The 9,881-nt window shown below is 45.0% G+C and overlaps 1 protein-coding gene across 8 annotated transcripts in view; it reads right to left on the bottom strand.

Moving 5' to 3' along the window:
• Positions 1–9,224, bottom strand: part of DOP1A (DOP1 leucine zipper like protein A) — a 62,827-nt gene extending 53,603 nt beyond the window's left edge. For 7 of the 8 annotated variants that reach the window (XR_011681796.1, XM_071443952.1, XM_071443923.1 and 4 more), the window contains exon 1: positions 9,121–9,224. The gene's annotated coding sequence lies outside the window, so the exon portion shown is untranslated. Of the gene's footprint in view, positions 1–8,539; positions 8,695–9,120 lie in introns of those variants that run through there. The other variant, XM_071443913.1, reaches the window with a different exon arrangement.
• Positions 9,225–9,881: the final 657 nt, after the last annotated feature.

Genomic DNA, 9,881 nt, shown 5'->3' on the forward strand with positions numbered 1-9,881 from the left:
ATTCATAAGCTCTTCCTTATCTATTTTACCCCAAAATTCCTCTTCAGGTTTGATTTGCTCCTATTCCACTCCTGTATTTTTCAAGCATCAGATAATTGCTCTATTTGTATGTTTCATACCAATCTGCAATACTGAAATACTGGTACAGGTCCAGTGGCTGATTGTGGAGTACAAATCTGCATACATCAAGTCACTTCAAAAAATCTCAAAATTTTTTCCAAGTACTGTAAGAATCTGAGCTCACAAGCTTGCTCCTTTGAATTCCTCAGGGTTTCTGCTTTGCAATGCAATATTCCAAGGCATTTTTTAAATTGTGTACCATTTCGAAGGCAGCTATGGGACGTACAGTAAAAGAACTAGTAGACAATTAAAAAGCGGATGACAAAAAATTCTGATTTCACTGTAGTGGTATTGCTTTTTAAGCCATGTATGGTGCCCACATATTAAGCCAGCAATTGCAGAAAAACATTTGTATTTAAATAGACTCAATACAAACACAGATTTGAATACAAAGAAAACAGAAGCCTTGTCATTTGGTAATTTATTATGCTTTGCTTCCCCTCAGAAGCATTTAACAACATGAATAGCAAAATAAGTCTTGCAAATCCCACACCAGACTCTTCAGATAAAATTCATATACAGAAAACACATACATTCTTCTATAACCACAGATAAAAATTTTCCAATTACAGCTAATCATCTGTTTCTAGATTGACTTTCCACAGAGTCCTCTTCTTCAGAATTTTTCAAACAGGAATCTCTGATGTCTTCTGAAGAGTAAGAACCGTTTTGAACTTGTTATTTTGTTGAACTTGTTGAACTGTAAGAACCATTTGAACTTGTTATTTTGGCCAACTGCTATTCAGTAGAATAACAAATGAAGAATCTCTCCCATACTACACAAACAAACAAAACAAAAGAACCCCACCTAGCAGTATTATTAACTAGCCATTATGTCATTAGTATCCTTCAACAGTCTACACTTAGTAAGATTTAATATTGTGATTAATAACTTCTCAGTACACTTTTCTACCTAGTCATATTCACAAGTGGACATAGCACATTATATTTTTCCAGTGAAAAAACAGCTCTGCTTTAGATGTTCAATTTTTTTTCACAACAAAATTTAATTAAATCAAATCTATATAATAATCTGCATTACACATACTGGCAACTTCTAAATCAACACAAGATGTTTTCCTGGGAGTTATATCAAAAAATAATTAAATGCAAGAAAATGTAAGGCTTGTGCTACAGAGGTTGGCTCAGGTACCCAACTGGATGTGTAGCCTCCTTACTTATAAAGCTACAAAACAAGTTTATTTATTATTACAGAAAAAAAAAATCAAACTGTCAGTAAAAAGAAAATAAGTACATTTTTCCTTCTTTTCCATGTTCTTCACAGGAAAAAGACTGGAATAAACCTATCATTGAGCACAGACTGATGCAAGTACTTCAGGTATGTAATGTAAAATGCTCTTTCTGCTGTTCCTGTCATATGGTCTTCCAAAGGTGGCTTACACTAGATAGGAGTTCATAAAGAGGAACAAACTCTTCTAAGGATTTGGCTGCTCTAGTTACTACTTAATAAAACAAATTTATAGTTATAAACAAACCTTAAATGAATATGCTTTAGAGCACAATTTTTCTGAAATTAAAAAAAAATATCAAATCTATGTCTGTTTATCAGAGGGGAGAAGAAAGTGACCAAAGACTTCTAACTCTCATGGACAAATATATATCTCTTCCAATTGCCTCTTAGAAACTGAGTTTAGGGTGACATTTTAACCCCTCTACTCAATTTTATTTTATTACAGCTTCTCAATATATAACAGGTGAACTAAGGAACAGTTTGATATACTGGAATAAAATTTTAATTTGACTCCAGACCCACCAACAGAACACTTCTGGTTTCTTTTCTTTCAGCCCTTGAGCACCATTGCCTGCATACTGCTCAGGGCTACCTTAGTGTTTCTGGCAAAGTATAACATACATCATCTTTTCTAAAGTTAAGTACTTTTGCCCCTCATGAATGCCAGAATTTTACACTAGAGTCTCTGCTTTTAAAGTATCATTCTTCATGAGATCAAATCACATATTCAGATTTCACAGATCTGAACTTATGTCACTCAGTAAATGAAAGATGCTGATTTGCCTCTTTCTTACAGCTCAGGTCAACCATTAACTAAAATATTTTCTTCTTACTAGAATAACATTTCCCCATTTTCCTGTCTTACAACAAATGATTGCTGAATTATCTATGCAAAAAGTTATAGCTTAATCAGTGATCATTTTACATCCAAAAATCAACAAAGCCCCAGATAGCCTTGCTTCTTATTCTAAATTATGCTAAACATCTAACATGTCTTACTAAAAAACAGATGGCAATTTAAGTCAGAACTACACAACATAGAGAAAAATGGGAAAATGCCTCCTTGAAATTGTGGTTATTCTTCAACACTTACTTTCAAGTACTTTTTCTGTCCCCTTCTTCCCTTTATTGACCACTGTATTTGAACAACCAATATTTCAGTCTAAATCTAGAACTGGTCACTATTTCTCTCATATTAAATTACACATTTGAAGAAAAAAAAAAAAACAAACAAAAAAACCCCCAAAACCCCTAAAATTTACCGTTCACTCAATCTGACAAGTGTTCAGAGTGTTGCAACCATCAGAGTGCAACCATCAGAGAAGTGTAAGCAATTTGATTAAAGACATTTTAAAAATAATTATTTCATTCTCACAGCTGACACTTGAACAATAACAAATATATAGGAAGTTTTTCTAAATCATTGACTGTTTTGAATTAGAAGGGACCATAAAGCACATTTAGCTCCAATTCCTCCGCCATGGGCAGGGACACCTTCCACTAGAACATGAAATAAAATCTGGAGTCACCAGTCACGTTCACATTACTGAGCTAAACAGAAACATAAAATCCTTACTCTAAAGTAATGTGTAACATTGTATATAGTGTATCAACTACTGCTCCCTGGACCAAAAGAAACTGTTGCCATGCTCCAAAAAAAGATTGGCTTGCTCCCTGAGCTGGTAGGGCCTTTTCCAGCTATCCACAATCAAACCTGCAACACCATCCCACAGTGTCAGTTCTCACCTTCATAAAGAGCTCCTGAGATTGAATATTAGCAATGAGGTTGTTGGGATTACTCGGAACAGGATATGGAAGGAATTTACCTGCCGTAGGCACATCCATGGTAACCACAAGTTCAGTGGGTTGGAAAAGCACTGTCACAAGGAGAACGAGTGTCCTGGTGCGAGCACAGCCGCGCCCTCGCCGCGGCTCCCGCACCGCCTGTGAGCACCGGGAGCTTTGTGCCCTCGCAGTCCCCCAGCAGGACTGCCCAGCTCTCACACACACCCCCTGCCCAGGGAACACTGCCCTCCGTGGCACAGCACTGCCCAGCTCTCACACACACCCCCTGCCCAGGGAACACTGCCCTCCGTGGCACAGCACTGCCCAGCTCTCACACACACCCCCTGCCCAGGGAACACTGCCCTCCGTGGCACAGCACTGCCCAGCTCTCACACACACCCCCTGCCCAGGGAACACTGCCCTCCGTGGCACAGCACTGCCCAGCTCTCACACACACCCCCTGCCCAGGGAACACTGCCCTCCGTGGCACAACACTGCCCAGCTCTCACACACACACATTGGCCAGGGAACACTGCCCTCCCTGGCACAGCACTGCCCAGCTCTCACACACACACATTGGCCAGGGAACACTGCCCTCCGTGGCACAACACTGCCCAGCTCTCACACACACCCCCTGCCCAGGGAACACTGCCCTCCCTGGCACAGCACTGCCCAGCTCTCACACACACCCCCTGGCCGGGGAACACTGCCCTCCGTGGCACAGCACTGCCCAGCTCTCACACACACACATTGGCCAGGGAACACTGCCCTCCGTGGCACAGCACTGCCCAGCTCTCACACACACCCCCTGGCCTGGGAACACTGCCCTCCGTGGCACAGCACTGCCCAGCTCTCACACACACCCCCTGCCCAGGGAACACTGCCCTCTGTGGCACAGCACTGCCCAGCTCTCACACACACCCCCTGGCCGGGGAACACTGCCCTCCGTGGCACAGGACTGCCCAGCTCTCACACACACACATTGGCCAGGGAACACTGCCCTCCGTGGCACAGCACTGCCCAGCTCTCACACACACACTGGCCAGGGAACACTGCCCTCCCTGGCACAGGACTGCCCAGCTCTCACACACACCCCTGGCCAGGGAACACTGCCCTCCGTGGCACAGCACTGCCCAGCTCTCACACACACACATTGGCCTGGGAACACTGCCCTCCGTGGCACAGCACTGCCCAGCTCTCACACACACCCCCTGGCCGGGGAACACTGCCCTCCGTGGCACAGCACTGCCCAGCTCTCACACACACCCCCTGGTCTGGGAACACTGCCCTCCGTGGCACAGCACTGCCCAGCTCTCACACACACCCCCTGGCCTGGGAACACTGCCCTCCGTGGCACAGCACTGCCCAGCTCTCATACACACTCCTGGCCAGGGAACACTGCCCTCCGTGGCACAGCACTGCCCAGCTCTCACACACACACTGGCCAGGGAACACTGCCCTCCGTGGCACAGGACTGCCCAGCTCTCACATACACACCCCTGCCCAGGGAACACTGCCCTCCCTGGCACAGCACTGCCCAGCTCTCACACACACCCCTGGCCAGGGAACACTGCCCTCCGTGGCACAGCACTGCCCAGCTCTCACACACACACATTGGCCTGGGAACACTGCCCTCCGTGGCACAGCACTGCCCAGCTCTCACACACACCCCCTGGCCTGGGAACACTGCCCTCCGTGGCACAGGACTGCCCAGCTCTCACACACACCCCCTGGCCTGGGAACACTGCCCTCCGTGTCAAGCAGTGCTTGATAAGTACACCACGTCAAATAGTTATCTTCTCTCCAGCTGCTTGAGCACAGGAACACGACAGCCTTCCTCAAATAAATGGCAATTTATTTTCGCTTTTGTGTGTTTCAGCCTCGTGTCTTCAAATAGTCCCTATATTCCCTCTGAAAACAATTCCTTTTTACCTAGCCAGCTTTTCTTTCCCAAGCATTTATTGGGAGGAGACTTATCTTGAGGTATTCTTTTTCTTTCTTCCATATTTTTTACTCTTGTCAAATTAGTAAGACAAATTAATATGTAAAACATTTAAAATAAATAAACAACAGCAAAAAATCCATAGCAAACATAACAATGAAATAAATTCAAACCAGAATCACTTCATTTACACTTATATTTTTTACTACTTTTTTTTACACTTTGTTTTAAAGGAGAGTTTGCCAACTTCGGGATACTTTTCAGCTTAATACACAAAAAAAAAGACTTAGATGAGGTTCACTGTCTTACATTACACTTGCAGTACTCTGTACTGAGAGAGAAGCTTTGCTTCCAGGGTAATGCTGTGTCTTCACATTGAGACTTCTCAAAATATTGTGATACACAGTTTAACACAGAATCTACCAAATTAGCAACAAAAAAGTGGTAGCCAGGTAATTTATTCATTTATTCTTTGCTCACAATAGCCTTTCATTAATCCATACCCATTGTTCTAATATGTAGCTTCAAGTGGGTTTAACATTCTGTCTCCTAACGATCCTGATAGGTCTTTTCAGAAAGGCACAAGTCAGGAGCTCTCATATCCTTATCCTTACCTTACTTGGATAACCTAATACAATGCATTAGGGCAAGACTTGGTCCATCTTCCTTTTTTATTATGCCCTGAGGTCTAAGGCATTAGCAATTAATTAATTTCAAATTTCAGCTAATTTCTATAATTTTATTCTGATTTTAATTCTGAAATAGTGTCATATGTTGTGCATATATCTCTGCATTATCTAGACTGTGGTTACATTTTACAATGCATCTGGTTTCCCAGTTCCAGAGGTAGATTTCAAAGGAATTTGTAAAGTAGAATCCTTTCCTGACTATTCTGAAAATGGTGCCTGGACCAAAACTTGTTCACTCTCCCTATCCTCAGAAGTAAGCCACAAAAGACATAAATAAAAGGTTAAATTTGCTACAATTTCTGCAAATGAAAAACCCAGTTAGGCACTATTCCCTGACTTCTAATTATTTTTTAATGCTTATACTGAACTACAAGTTTCTGATAAAAATAGGAATGTGTTGACTAGTAAAACTATTTACTGATTCTCCTTGGTGTTTTCTTTTCATTTCTAGTTTCAGTTATTGGGAGAAAATGGTTGATCCTGCAGTGTTTCTTCTCCCCGGCCTCTCAGAGGGAAACACATCACTTACTGTTTCTATTTATCATTCAGCTTCTTTTCAGCTACAAGTCAGAGCAACATGGTCATTAATCTGGAAGACAATTTACGTGCATATAGAAAAATTACTTCCATTTTCCTATTTCATGCTTTAGCAGGCATCATTTAGTGAGCCTCTATCTCCTACTTTTTCAACCCTTCTCAAAACAGAGGTTCTTAACAACACACTTCATATCTCTTCTTGGTTCTCTTCTACACACTGCAGATTTAACATAATAGAGCTCCACCAAAGACAAAAAATAAGAAAAGAAAAGGAAGAAAAGAGAATATCAATAAGCATTCTCAGCCAGCCAACCCAGAGCAAGCAGTCATTCCTGGCTAAGCAAGAAGACATTAAAGGTGGACAGCAGGAATGGTGGCCAAGAGAACTGAGGGTTCTCTTGGTGGTGAACACAGGGAAGTGTCCTCCCTGTATTCAAACAGAAAACAATGGCAGGAGATTACAGGCTGAGCCCACTTACACCAGCAGAGTACAGTTCATTTTCTTCACAGTGGCTGGTAGGGGGCTGGTTTGGATTTGTGCTAAACATGGTTGATAATATAGAGATATTTTTGTTATTGCTGGACAGGGTTACACAGAGCCAAGGCGTTTTCTACTTTTTGTACTTTCGTACTTTTGCCATGCCAGTGAGCAGGCTGGAGGTGCATGGGATGTTTGGAGGAGACAGAGCTGGGACAGGGGACACAAACTGCCCAAAGGGATATTCCAGACAACATGACATCATGCTTAGCATACAAAGAAAGTGGAAGGGGTAGGTCATTTGTAACGATGGTGTTTTCTTCCAAGCCACCACTAGGTGTGATGGGGCCCTGCTCTCCTGGAGATGGCTGAACACCTGCCTGCCATGGGAAGGGGTGAATTAATTCTTTGCTGTGGTTTCCTTGCATGTCTGCTGCTTTCCCTATTAAACTGTCCTTATCTCAACCCATGAGTTTTCTTCCTATTATCATTCTCATTCTCTCCCTTGTATCACAGATAGGGGAATGGGGCTTGGCTGCTGGCTGGGCTTGAACCACAGCACCACCTTACCCACACAGCTTGCTGTGCCCGCAATGAGCATTTCTAATGGTCTGCATGGCATGCCAATAATTTTACACAGGAAAAGCACTGCCTATGTTGTGAACAGAACCATCCATGCAAATGCACAGCCACTCCAGTAATGGAAGATATAAGATACCTTTTCTGTGCAAAATGCTGTTTAAATATCTACCATCACAGGTGCTACCAACAAGTTGGGAAGTGAGCTAGAAATGCAGCCTCTCCCCACATCACTTACAGGCTGCTTAGTTTCCAAAAGTGCCAATTCTCATGTCAATGAAAACAAATCCACAAATTATGTTGTAAATATTCTGCCTGTTTCCAAACTGACATCCCCCCTTGTAACATTCATACATACCATTTTGAAAATTACTGTACATTTTGGATAATCACAATATTTAGGCATCACACTGTTACCAAAAGGTCTAAAGTATTCCACTCTGTTTTTGAAAAGGTACCAACATGAAAAAAAACCAAAAAAACCTAAAACAAACCAACCAAAAAAACCCACCCCAAAACAAAACAAAATAAACCCCTACAAACAAAGAAAGTAAATTTGATAGCCAGGCCTGCTTAAGTATTTAACACAGGCCAAGCCTTGGCAGCAAAATGAAGAGACTAGGATCTTCAACCTTATAATGTGGTCCCTTATTATCCGCAAGTATCTAGCCTGTTGTTACCCCTTAGATACAGTCTTCCCAACTCTTCACACTCCTACAGCCCGAATTTAGGTATCAGTAACACTCTGCAGTTAACCTGAGAACCATAACACTTTCACTATTACTGCATACTGAAAGAAGATCTAGGAGTGAAAGGGTTCCTGCAATCAGCAACAAAAACAACGGTTGAGTCACCCAGAAGAAGCTCTTTAAAACCTGCACCTCATATCTTACATATTTTAGGTTACTTAAAGAGATAAATTGTTCAAGCTTCTCTGGTTATTGTCACAGGTATGAAAATATTATTTCTGAAAAACGTTTAACACCAGAAGCTGTCATATATTTATGCTTTTCGAACGGGCATCACAAGATTTAAGGCCATCTCTGCATCAACAGATGAAATTTAACCCTGCATCACACAACTCAGTGACAGCCGTATGTCCCATGTATCCTTCCAAATACGACACACGCAGTAACTCCAGCAACCGGGAATCTCACCTAAAAGAGGCCCGCAGTCCCCTGGACGCCCAAGGTCAAAGCAGGACGACCCTAGCAGCCCAACGCCAAGCTCCTTCCCAAGCAGGCGGGAAGAGCTCCCTGGGGAAGCTCCACCACGAAGGGCGAAGCCAGGCCCCGCCGGCTGCCGCCGGTGCGGGCGGGGGGAGAGGCTCCGCAGCCCGAAACTCACCCGGGCGCGCTCCGCGCTGCGGGGGGACAGAGCACGGTGGGGAGCGTGGACAGGTGCCACAGGTCAATGGATGCAGCGTAATTAACAGGCTATAACCGCTCTCCCCGGGCTCCTCAGCACCTGCCCCTCGCACACAGCCCAGTATGGCCCGGCCGTCCTCCGCCACGACAGTGCCGGAGGGGAGGGGAGGGGAGAGCAGAGCAGGGCAGAGCAGAGCAGAGCAGAGGGCCGGCTCGGCTCGGCTCGGCTCGGCTCCAGGGGCGGACCCTCCCCAACACCGGAACGGCGACGGGGGTGGAGGGAGGGGAGCGGGAGCAGCAGCAGCCGCCGCCGGGCCGCGCTGCGTGCCCGTGCCAAGATCCCGGGGAAGGAGCGGAGGGAGCGGCGTTACCTGAGCGACCCGAGCCGGAAGAGCCCGACCGCCACCGGCACCCCCGCGCCGCCCTGACAGCTCCCGGCGTGCACCGCGCCCGCCCCGCCCCGCCCGCTGCGCTCAGCCGCGCTGCGCCCCCTGGCGGGACGCGTGCTCAGGGGCGCGGGCTCCGCGGGAGTGCGTGTTTGTTTATCTCGCCTGGTATTTACGGAGCTTACCAAATACAGCGCAGGTAAACATGGAAAGCGGGGGCTTCTTTAGAAAATTATAGTGCAACAGGTTGCCCAGTGAAGCTGTGAATGCCCCATCCCTGGAAGTGTTCGAGGCCAGATTGGATGGGGCTCTGAGCAAACTGCTGTAGTAGAAGGTGTCCCTGCTCACGGCAGCAGGGGTTGGAAGGAGATGATCTCTAAGATCACAGCATCAATTAGGTTGATAAGATCTCTAAGATCATCGAGTCCAACCTACGATCAAACGCTACCATGTTAACCACACCATGAACTGAGTGCCATGTCCAGTCTTTCTTTAAACATCTCCATTGGAATGTGACACCTGTTCCAATGTCTAACCACCCTTTCTGTGAAGAATTGCCTCTGGAAGTCCAACCTGAACCTCCCCTTATGACTATGCACAGCTTATGACTATGTCCTCTTGTCCTCTCTCTGGTTGCCTGGCAGAAGAGGCCAATCCCGACCTGGTCCTTTCCAACCCAAACTGGTCTGTGATGCCATGATGTGATATTACCTTTATGTTAGCAGTAGCTGTAATGGGAATTTTCT

This window comes from Agelaius tricolor, unplaced genomic scaffold, assembly GCF_023055355.1.
Source record: "Agelaius tricolor isolate 1412-34295 unplaced genomic scaffold, bAgeTri1.0.p SCAF_1, whole genome shotgun sequence".
NCBI classification, from domain to species: domain Eukaryota; kingdom Metazoa; phylum Chordata; class Aves; order Passeriformes; family Icteridae; genus Agelaius; species Agelaius tricolor.